This window comes from Balaenoptera physalus, assembly GCF_965194825.1.
Source record: "Balaenoptera physalus genome assembly, chromosome: 13".
Lineage (NCBI taxonomy): Eukaryota > Metazoa > Chordata > Mammalia > Artiodactyla > Balaenopteridae > Balaenoptera > Balaenoptera physalus.
The window spans coordinates 18,011,656-18,023,964 of NC_138892.1; the positions used below are offsets into that span (position 1 = coordinate 18,011,656).

General features: G+C 42.4%; 1 long non-coding RNA gene across 1 annotated transcript in view; it reads right to left on the minus strand.

Annotated features, from left to right (window-relative positions):
- Nucleotides 1-12,309, minus strand: part of LOC309640621 — a 487,501-nt gene that overhangs the window by 318,202 nt on the left and 156,990 nt on the right. The window lies entirely within an intron of this gene.

Genomic DNA, 12,309 nt, shown 5'->3' on the forward strand with positions numbered 1-12,309 from the left:
CTAGGGTGGCAGCCACAGCCCCAGGCAGGGTGGTCTGTAGTGGTCAAGATCACAGTCTCCTTTCCAGGTCTGCTACTTGCTGGCTGTGTCAGTGTAGCCTTAGGCAAATTCTCCAAACCCCTTGTACCTTGGTTTCCTTGTCTATAAATTGACAATTATCATAGCCCCTCCCTCGAGGGTGTTGAGATGATTAAATGAGTTAAAATAATATAAAGCACCTTTTAAGCTGGTGTGGACAAAGAAAATGTTGCCTGCCAAACCAGTAAACAATGAAGGTTGCCTGCCATCAAGCCATCAACCACTGCAGCTGCCCCACAACGGTGTGCCCTCAGGGGAACTCAGGGTGGATTAAAACAGGATACTGGTCCTAGATATTTAAGATGCATGCTTAAGGAATAATTTCAATGAGCCTAGATTGTTGCATCTTCCCATACACAGAGAAGCACTAAAATCATTAACTGGAGATGTCTGTTTTGGGGGATTAGCAGTAATCTTTCAATGTTTGACCACATGGTTTTTTCTTTTTTTTTTTTCAGCAAAAACTCCTAAATATCCTGGCTCCTCCCTTACCTCTTCAGAGCAGTTCCTTAGAGCTCCCTGAGAGGCTGTCTCCCAGGCTATAGTCCTCGGTAAGGTCCCCAAATAAAACGTAACTTGGAACTTTTATGTTGTGCATTTTTCTTCAGTCGACACTGGATATATGTAAAGGCAGCTCTTGTTCTTCCCATTTAACAGATGAGAGACAGAGGCTTGGAGAAGGCACGTTCTTGACCCAGACCCCCATAATATGTCTGAATCCCTTGCAACCTACCTGGACTAAGTTCTGGTTTCTGAGGGCAGTACTGACGTCCTTGGAGTGCTGATGACTCAACAGATGTGCCCTGAGTGTCCATCACACTGTCTTATTTGGCCACCTGTGCAAGAAAAATTATATTTAACTTGTACTGAGATTGTACCATAAGCCAAGCCCTGTAACAGGCACAGAGGATACAAAAGTGCAGGGAATCTGGTCCTTGCCCTGGGGAAGCTCATAGGTGATGGGGAGACAATTGTGGAGACTGAGCTCCCCAGCATTTCAGTAAACAGTGGCCAGTGCTCTGTTGGATGGCTCCTAGGGGAAAGGACATCAGACCTGAGTGTAGAAGTATGAGGAGGCAATAGCTAAGCAAATATGTGGAGGTCAGGGGAGAGGAAGAGGGTAGATTCAGGGGGAGAAAGCTTCTCAGAAAAGGGAACTGAACGGTGTGGGTGAGGGGGAATTGGACGAAGGTGGTCAGAGGTACAAACTCCCAGTTATAAGATAAATAAGTACCAGGGAATATAATATACAACATGATAAATATAATTCACACTGCTGTACGTTGTATGTGAAAGTTGTTAAGAAAGTAAATCCCTAGAGTTCTCAACACAGGGAAAACTTTGTTTCTTTTTCTTTAATTTTGTATCTATCTGAGAGGATGGATGTTCACGAAACTTATTGTGGTGATCATGGCAATGATGTATGTAAGTCGTAAGTCAAATCATTATGCTGTACACCTTAAACTTATACAGTGCTGTATGTCAATTATATCTCAGTAAAACTGGAAGAAAAAAGAGGGTGGGACTGAAGAGACAAAGGCACAAAACAACACTGGGATCTTTGTGCTATTGGCTCCTTAATCTCCTAGAACAGTGCCTGGCATGTGGTAGATGCTTGACAAATACATGTTGATTGAATAGGAAACTGAGCTAAGTTAGGCACTATTCCTTCCAGAGGAGAATGAGGCCCAGAGAGGCTGAGTAATTTTCTCAAGGGTCACAGAGCTAGGAAGTACTGTATCCAGGACTTCTGACTGAGAGTTGAGTATGGAATAGTAACATGTGTTTGGGATTTGGTGAATAGAATATGATCCAATAGCTTTTGGCTTGATGTGAGCCAAAGGGTGGGAGTCTTCACTACTCAGCTATCAGTCTTGATGAGCAGATTATTTTAGTTTAGAATATAAACTGTAGGGGAGCAGAATTTACCACCCCAAAGTGTGTCTTTTTGGAATAAGGATTATTTTAAATTGGTTATTTTTAAGAAATGGCAGACGTGGGAGAAGCTCTGAAAATCAAGTAGAAGTTACCCTTCCTAAGAGATGTTTCCGTGTATAAGGAAATCTCCATTTGTAAGGGTGTCTCTCTGCTGCACCAGGAAAAGGAGGATGACTCAGCTTCTAGAAACTCTTATCAGTGGAGAAAGCAAGGACTTAAACCTGCATCACAACCTTACCCTTGTTCACTGTTCTTTTTCCTGGTCACCTCCCATAACTGACTCTCCACCCCTGACATCTTCTCCCGTCTTTAGCTGAAGATGGTATTTAAGGTGAGGACTTCCACCTTTTCAGAGTAGAACCTAGAAGGGAAGAAGCCCCTTCTCCCCTACAAAATAGGGTCTAGAACAGATGACTCAGTGCAGGAGGTAGTGGTCAGATCACCCTTGCCTCCATGTCTTCAGGAGCCCTGATGGGCCAAGCTCCCTATGACTCAGCTTGACTCTAGGTAATAACAACGTGAATAATGCCCCCCATGTGCTTAGCACAAAGACAGGCAGAGACTTAGAGTGGGCCAGAGGTCAAATCCTCTACTTGCCAACTGTAGCCTTGAGCAAGCTACTTCTCTTTGACCCTCAGCTTTCTCATCTATAAAATAGGGATAAATAATATCCACTTTCTGGGACTGTTAGGAAGATCAGATGAGATGATGCCTATGGAAGGAGGAGGAGGGCAGAAAGGGAAATGTTGACCACTGACCTCTCAAAAGCCCAGAAAAACCCATAGGTCACGCAAGTTCATTGGACTTACTGCGATAAGGGAGAACATCACCATGACAACATCTGAGTGATGTCTCAGAAGAAGGATGTCTAGGAGGACAGTTACAGGGTTTAGGGCTGAAGATGGTTGGTTTCAAAGTGGGTCTTGCATAGCTGGAGACTGTTGAGATTTGGGGACAAATCTATACTTTGTATACTATACTTTGTATAGTATAGTAATCTATACTTTGCTTCAAATATAGTGATACAATAGCTTTTGATTTGGTGTGAATCACGGGGTGAGATTCTTCACGACCAAGCTGTCAGTCTTGATGAGCAAACTATTTGGTTAGTGTACAGTCTTATATTTGTTAAGAAGCGAAATTCGAGCAAGTAAATTTGAAGGTCTAATTGGCTTTATTAGGTAATTCACGAATGAGGCAGCATCCATGGTGCTCTGAGGGGGTTGAACAAATTGGAAGGTTTATATAGAAGAAGGATGGGGCAAGGGAGCTCTTAGTAAAAGAAACAAAAGGATTATTTTTAGGCCAGGACATCTTTTGTGGGGGAGGGAACTACAAAGGTTTTATCATGCAGATTGCCTCTTCTTGGGGAAAGAGGGGGACAGCAGGAATAGATAGTCCCCTTGAAAATCACTTCATTTGTGCTGACTGGAAAATTTCAGACTGGTTGATTAAGATTACATTTCTGGTGAACGTTGAAACTACAATTAGGTTAGGTATTAAATCTAGGTTTGGTATCATGGGCCTTAGCACAAGTGACACTATTTGGAGTCTGTGGTTTTTCTCTTTAATATAATCCAGGAACAAATACTTCTTTTTTTTCTTTTCCCAGTATTAACACAAGGACAGGGAAATGTGTTGGCGCAGTTCTGAGGATGTCACCAAGCACGTGAGAGGAATGACCTCATTTAAGTCCACAACAGTCCCAGGAGGAATCAAGGAAAGGCCTTATCTTATCCATCCTTCCCTGTAGTCCTAGGAAGTAGATTTTATTCATTCCTACTTGAAAGATGAGGAAACTGAAGTCAGCAGGCATTATTATTCGTTCCAGAGGGGGAAAAAAAATGAGACTCAGACAGGTTAAGGACTTTTCCCGAAGTTCACAGAACTAGTAAGTAGTGTATCCAGGATGTGAATCCAGCACTTTTGACTGTGAGTTGAATATGGACATATCATAATATTTCCTTAAACCAAACAAGGAAAAGTGGAGCTATCCAAGCATTATTTGTAATAGCCCAAGCCAGAAAAGAAAAAAAAAAAAATCTGTTAACAACAGAGTGGATAAATAAAACGCGATGTAATCACACAATGGAATGCTCTACAGCAAAGAAAACGAAGGAGACACTGCCAGATGCCCCTGCCTACATGCATCTCACAGACACACATCAAGGGAAAGAAGCTGGACACAAGAAACTACCTGTGTGGTTCAATTCATAGAAAGTTTATGAACCTAGGGGTTAGAGGAAAGGACAGCAATTCCTTTGGGAAGGAAGCAGGGTAAGCGGTTCCTTCCACTTCTGCGGGGGCCGGGGGAGGGTCTGGGAAGGAGGCAAAGCTCTATTTCTTTACCTGGAGGCTGGTTACACAGCTGTGCTCCCCTGTGCTAACTCACTGAGGTGCACGCTGGTGGACTGTGCATCTTCCTATATGTTATATTTTTATTTAAAACTTTTAAGCAGAGATAATCTATACTTTGCTTTAAATGTTAATTTCAGGATCGCTATTCCAGAAGATGTCTGTGATCTTCCAAGTTGAAATTAAATGAGTAAATGCCCCCAAAGCACTCAACGCAGTGTCTGGAAGGGAGAGCTACGCTCTATAAATTCTAGCAAGTGTTATTATTACTTTTATTATGTCTTTCACTTTCCAAACGGCAGTGGAGAATTTTTGAAAAGCACACCACAACTAATTCCCAGCTCGACTGCCAGGAGTTCGTTTAAAGGGGGACAGGGGCGGTACCAAACAAGGTGAAATCCCCAGCGTCCAGGCCGTTGACGAGCGTGGCCGCGGGCCACGGAGGGCTGGCAGGGAGCCGTGGGCGCCTCGGGAGGGCCCAGCCGCCTGCCAAGCTCCAGCGCAGCCCAGATCCCCTCCCAGGTCCACGTGGTTTTCTTTGCCCTTTTTCCATCACCCGCACAGGACACCTTTTTATAACGTGAGCTTCTGGACTCAGACGGAGCACAGGAGCATGTGCTTGTAGGAAAAACAGAGCAGCTGCTGGGCGCTGGTGGCCACCAGGACCAGCAGCCACTGCCATCAAGTTAACTGGGTCCCACCCCAAAGGTCTTCTCTTCCTCCCGAGGGCAACTACACCCCTTCCCTGGCTTGCCCCTCGCACCCGCGGCCGCCCGACCCTGTGTCCTACCCGGGGTCTAGTACCTTCCGCGCACGCTCACGGTGCTGGGTTGACACGCACGTTATCACACGTCCCTGCTCACTCACACATGCTTACGTGCTGACAGTCACACGCTCACACACACACGCGCACACGCACGTTCACACTGTCACTCATCCATAACAACTCGTGACAGAGAAATGCCCCTTGTCCACCAGGAGAACCTTGGGAACCCAGGGCGGAGTTTCTCAAAACACGGTTCCCATGACAGCCTATACACAATCACCCGCTATGTAAAAATATGCATCCTGAAGCCAAATCTGCAGCATCATGGGCCAGGAGTCTGCATTTTAACAAGTCACATAGGTGTGTTTTTTCTTGCAACAAACCTGAGAGCCACAGATCTTTCTGGAGAAAAGGCAGAGAGAGGGATGTTGGGGCACGAGGGAAAATACTTCCGAAGCAGGAGTGCCGAGGGGAATATGAGTCCACAGCTCTGACCCACAGACCCCCCTGCTCTGGGCACAGTGGTGGTAGGTCTGGCTGAGCTCGGAGGAGGCTGGGGACCAGCTGCAGAGGCAGAGGTTGAGTTTTGCCCTTCTTCAGTAGTGGAAGCACATTCCCAAAGGCTGGAAGAGAGCAGATGTCAAACTCTACAGTAGGGTTTTCTTCTCAACCCCGGAAGCTTCACTGGGGACCTTTATACTAGATTGCTTGACTATCTATTGCCAGGTAATATACTATCCCAACATTTAATGGCTAAAACAACAACCATTTTAGTAACGCACAAAATTCTCTGCATTGACCAGATGGTTCATTTTGTAACCACAGAACCAGCCCCAAACGGGCCCTATCCTGTTTTTAACAAGATACTGAGTTGTTTTTCAGAGACAATGGAACAAAACTGCAAGTCATGCAGCCGAAGCATGCTCAGAGGAGAAGATTTTGACCTCAAACCACACCTAGAACCAAAGGACAGGGACATGACCGGAACCTGAAGGCCAGAGCCCTTTCAGAAGCACAGGGTCCATTGTCCAGGAAGATCCGGTGCTGAAGCCCCTCTACCACACCTTATCATAAAAGGCCAAGTTCCAAGGCCCTCCAATCGAAACCTGCCCACCAGCACTTCCACATCCCAACCTTCCTCCCCTAATTCATAAAAGTTTGACCAAACCCCAGATCGGAGAGACAGATTTGAGCCTTGCCTCCTGTCTCCTTGCTGGTCAACCTCGTAACACAGCTCTTTCTTTTCTCAAAAACCGGTGCCGTGATGTTGGCTTCCATGTATGCTGGGCATTGAGCTCTTCGCTTGGTAACAGTGTCTGCTGGTCTCACTTGAGGTCTCTCTTGTGGCTTCAGTAAGATGGCAGCTGGGGCTGGAACACTCAAAATGGCTTTGCTCAAACATCTGGCACCACAGCAGCAGAAAGTTGGACCTCTCTCTTTCTCTCTCCCATGGTCACGTACCCAGCTTGGGTTTCTTTACATGGCAGCTGGATCACAAGAGTGAGTGTTCCAAGAGAAAATAAGTCCTTCTTCCTCACCCCAGATTTTCACACCATTTTTAAACAATCTTGAATGAATTTGTCTTTCTTTAATAAAGTTAACTATTGTTGTAGCATCAACTAGAACTTTTTCAGTTAATCACCAAGGGTTTTTCATACCATCAGGTGTCAAGGAAGAAAGCAGTATGTTTTGACAACATCCAGATTTTCTGTTTTATAAGAGAGGCAAAGCCTTTCCTGGAGTCAACCAAGGATGGAGTACCATCCCTACAGATGCCAAATAATTCCTTCAAGACAGACCATTTGTTTTCAAACATGAAAAGACATTAAATATATTAAATTTCTAAACAAAAACATTAGAAAAAAATCTTAGTGACCTTGGGCTTAGCAAAGATTTCTTAAATAGGGCACACAAAAAAACATGAACTATGAAAGGAAAAAAAAATCAACTAATTGGACTTCATCAAAATTTAAAATTTTGCTCTTTAAAAGACAGCTCTGAAAATTAAAATGCAAGCCCAGCTGGAAAGAAAATATTTGCAAAACATATAGCTGACAAAAGACTTATATCTAGAATATAAAGCGTACTAACAGCTCAATAAGAATAAACAGCCTAATAAAAAAAAATGGGCAAGACATTTGAACAACACTTCACCAAAGAAGTGATATAGGTGGCAAGTAGGCACGTGAAAGCATGCTCAACATATTGGTAATTAAAGAAATGAAAACTAAAACCACAATGAGATAGTACTACACACTAGTAGAATGGCTAAAATTAAAAAGACTGGCCATATCAAATACTGGTGAAGATGTAGAGCAACTGGAACTCTTACAGTCTTCAGGTAATACATATACTATGGTACAACCACTTTATAAAGCAGTTTGGTAATTTCTTATAAAGTTGAACATATACCTACCATGTGACCCAGCCATTCCACTTCGAGGTAGGTATTTACTCAAAATAAATGAAAGCATATGTTTACATAAATACTTACATGAATGTTCTTAGCAGCTTTGTCAAAAGAAACAAATCAAATGTCTATCCATACGATGAAATGCAACTCAGCAATAAAAAGGAACAAATTACAGATACACACAACGGGATGATTCTGTGGTGTCTCAAAATAACTGTGCTGAGTGAAAGAAGCCAGACACCAAAGAATACATACCATATGATTGCATTATATTAAATTCTGGACAATGCAAACTATAGTAGCAGTGAGATCAATATTTTCACCTGGGCCCAGGAGTAGAGAGAAATGGATTACACACAGAGGCATGAGGAAGCTTTGGGGTTCCTGAGTGCGTTCATTATTTTGATTGTGGTGATGGTTTCACAGGTGTACAAATATGTCAAAACTCATCAAATTAGACAGTTTATCGTATGGCAATTATACCTTAACAATGAACAATCAAATCAAATAATGCAAAAAAAACCTTAATAAAAAATACATGTTGGGGGACTTCCCTGGTGGCGCAGTGGTTAAGAATCCGCCTGCGAAAGCAGGGGACACGAGATCGAGCCCTGGTCCGGGAAGATCCCACATGCCGCAGAGCAACTAAGCCTGCGTGCCACAACTACTGAAGCCCTCGCGGCTAGAGCCTGTGCTCTGCAACAAGAGAAGCCACTGCAATGAGAAGCCCGTGCATGGCAACGAAGAGTAGCCCCAACTAGAGAAATGTGCAGCAACGAAGACCCAACACAGCCAAAAATAAAAATAAATTAATTAAATGAAAAAAAATACATGTTGGTCTTTATTTATTTGGGGCAACTCCTTCCAGCAGAAAAAGTATTCTGTTTTTTTTAAATAATAATCTTTTATTTATTTATTTATTTTTATATTTATTTTTGGCTGTGTTGGGTCTTCGTTTCTGTGCGAGGGCTTTCTCTAGTTGCGGCAAGCGGGGGCCACTCTTCATCGCGGTGCGAGGGCCTCTTCACTATCCCGGCCTCTCTTGTTGCGGAGCACAGGCTCCAGACACGCAGGCTCAGTAGTTGTGGCTCACGGGCCTAGTTGCTCCACGGAATGTGGGATCTTTCCAGACCAGGGCTCGAACCTGTGTCCCCTGCATTAGCAGGCAGATTCTCAACCACTGCGCCACCAGGGAAGCCCCAGAAAAAGTATTCTTGAATGTCATCATTTATAAATTTTACAAATGCTACACCATGACATGTATTGGTGAAATCTGTTGACATATCAGCTTGGATAGAGAAGGTATTGTTTTTCACTTTATTATATAAACCTCTTCAGCACCATGTGACATGTCATCATTATGTTGATTTATTACACTCTTTGAGAGAAAAACCTTTCCAATTCCTCAGCCTGCATCTTGTCCTGGCACCTTACTCACCACAATTTTACTGGTACTAGTAGGTTTTCAGCAACTGTGTGGCCTTTACTTTTCTGGGCACTAAGTTCTGCTGCTGGATAATTTGCTTCCTGTGCCTGAGTGTGAGTTTTTCTCCAAAGCTTTACACTGTTTGTTTGAGATTCCAATTGCTATTTAAAATGACTAGCTCTTTCCTTATCCAATGGCCATGGCCTGTAGCTCAGCATCTTTTCAGTGGGCCAGGCCATGGCTGCACTTTCGAGTTTTTTGTCACACCAACACACGGTGGGACAGGACCTCGTGGGTCACCAGCCTGTGGAAGCACGTTCATGACTTTCATTGTAAAGAACAGCGTCGCTTGTGTCCCTTAATTGAGTAGCACAGCGCAGTGTCTCAGAGGCTGTAATTTCTCATCACTGACTTCTGGTGTCAGATTCCACCTGTTATCCCTCATCGCTAACCATATCAGGACTGTCCGTAGACCTAGCCCTAGAACTCTCCTCTTCCACTTCATTCCTCACCTTCGAAACTCACCACATTACCCTCAGAAGAGTTTGCAAAACACAAAAAAGAAAAGCTACAAAATACAAGGGCACAATAAATAACTAAACAGGAAAATGGAACAAATGCAAGAACTTTACAATACAATTCTCTTCTAACCTACACAATCTATGTTTTGCACTGTTTCCAAGGATAGCAAAGAGGCAGGGTGGGGCAGCTCAGGCACAATGGGCGGACATTCCTCTTTTAGTTTTAATATTTCTCTCTGATTTATATTATACCTATACAGCTTGTTTGCTCCTGTAAGCCAGCCAGCCAGTCAGCAAGTAAGGAAGATTGGGAGAGGTCGTTTGGGAGGAAGAAACTGATGTCATCAACCTACTACTGTCTCCCCTTCATGTAATTCAGAGCTCTCTTGCTTTCTACAGCCTTTCCTGTCTTGAGTCAACAGACTCAAGTGAGAATGAACTCAAGGATGAACATGCTCTATTGTATATTTCCATAGGGGCTGTGATGGTGAATTTCATGTGCCAGCTTGGTTAGGCTGTAGTTCCCAGTTATTCAATCCAACACTCATCTTGGTGTTGCTGGGACAGTATTTTATAAATGTGATTAAAGTCTATAACCTGTTTACTTTAAGGAAGGAAGATTATCCTAGATAATCTGAATGGGCCTAATTCAATCAGTTGAAAGGCTTTCAGAGCAGCACGGAGGCTTTTCTGATGAAGAATAAATTTTGCCTGTGAGCAGCAGCTTCAGCTCAAGGCCAAGAAGTCAGCCTGCCCTTCATCACGGCCGCCCCACTGATTTCAGACTCGCCTAGACTGTCCCCACAGTTGCTTCGGCCAGTTCCTTGCAATCAATCAATCTCTCCATTTATAACCAGTAGGAAATATTATATATATGTATATATGTATATATATATATATGTATATGTGTGTATATATATATATATATATATATATATATATATATATATATGTATATATATGAATTTTACTGGTTCAGCTTCTCTGGTAGAACCCTCACTGATATAGGGGCTGAAGGACTTTTAACAAAATTTCAAACAGGGCTGCTCCGTCCTAGCAATATGCTAGCATAGCATTATTGCAAATGCTAGCACAATGCAGACATAAAATTTTAAATATGATGTGGGCTTTTTTTCAGTCATGGCCTCTCACCAACCTGGGTTCAAAGTCTCAGTTCTGAACTATCACCCTAGACCTCCTCCATTCAGATCCAATACTCTTTCTGACCTTGTGCACTTGCTCACTTTTAGTTCTTTATCTGAGCCATGCTCTGCAGGTTGTCTTCCCCCCAGCTCTACTCCATCCAGGGACCCTTCTACCCCACTGCCCTGTCCCCACCAACTCTTGTAAGCCAATTCCTAAGAAGCTACCCATGGACCCAAGTAGAAAATAAAACTCTCCTTTCCTCATGTGGAAAATGAAGATAATGATACTTTTCCTACCCAACTTCGTAGGACTATCATGAGAATCAAATGTGATAAAGGATTACTTTGAAAACTGAAAGTCATAAAGATGGAAAAATCATTATCTTTGTAATTATCTTAATTATTATTATCACTCTGCTAAGCCCACCAATTATTCACTTCCTGCCCACACCCCTTTCTAAGAGAATTTGCCTTTATCCACAAACCAAGGCAGGACTAAGCCACTAAATTTGTACCAGGTGCCGTGGAGAAGATAGATGACTAAAGAATCTGGATTCCTTCAAGAACTGGCTATATAGTTCCGCACTCAATATCCCTGAAGAAGTTAGTTCATATCAGTTAGGGTTCTTGGATTGTAAATTTCAGAAAACCCAAGCATACTGACTTAAGAAGAATAACTTACCAGCCCATAAACTGAAAATTCGCAGTCGACTATCACCACTAATGATTACATAGTACTACAGATCATAGCCAAGGCTATAAAGAAAGAAGGAAATGGTGTAAAAATTGGAAGGTAAGAGATAAAACTGTCATCATTTACCTAGAAACACCAAAAGGATCAACAGACAAAATATTAGAATTTATAAGCAGTGTTGCCAGATACAAGATTAGCCCATAAAAATCAATAGCATTTCTCTACACCAGCAATACATCAATAGAAAAAAATAACTTTAAGACATATTTTTTCCACATTTTAATGTCTGTGAAATTGGGATGCATCTTACATTGATGGCATCTTAGATTTGAATAAATACAGAACTGAAAATATGACACCATTCATAATAGTCACAGATATTTTAAAGTGTCTCGGGAACAGTTTACCAAAGAATACACAAGACCTCTATGGAGAAAACTTTCAAACTCTGGGGAAGGATACAGAAGATGATCCAAATAAGTGAAGTGACTTTCTATGTTCTTGGTGGGATGATTTAATATTTTAAGGTTGTCAGTTCCCCCCCAGATTCAATGCAGTCACAATAAAAATCCCATATGGATTTTTTTAGAGGAACTCAGTAAGATTTTATATAGATTAAACACCTCAATATGAAAGATAGAACCATAAAGTTAAGTTTTTGAACTATAGACTATCATTGTGACATGGGTCAATGTTTCTCAACCTTTTTCTATTATCACCTCTCAAGGAGCTTTTTTAGACATTTTCCCCCTAATTGTAACCCCTGACCCTCACCCCAGGGAAATTTTAATACCACAGTTATACTGATTTTCTGTTTACATATTGTATGTATCTCTGTGCTTTACACATAGAAGGAGTTAAGATTCCTTTCACCTCCCCGCAAAAGTAATTTTCACCTTCTGGACGTGATCACCCCACCCACTGGCAATGTTGCACACATATAGGTTAGGAGAGACTTTTTTTTTTTTTTTTT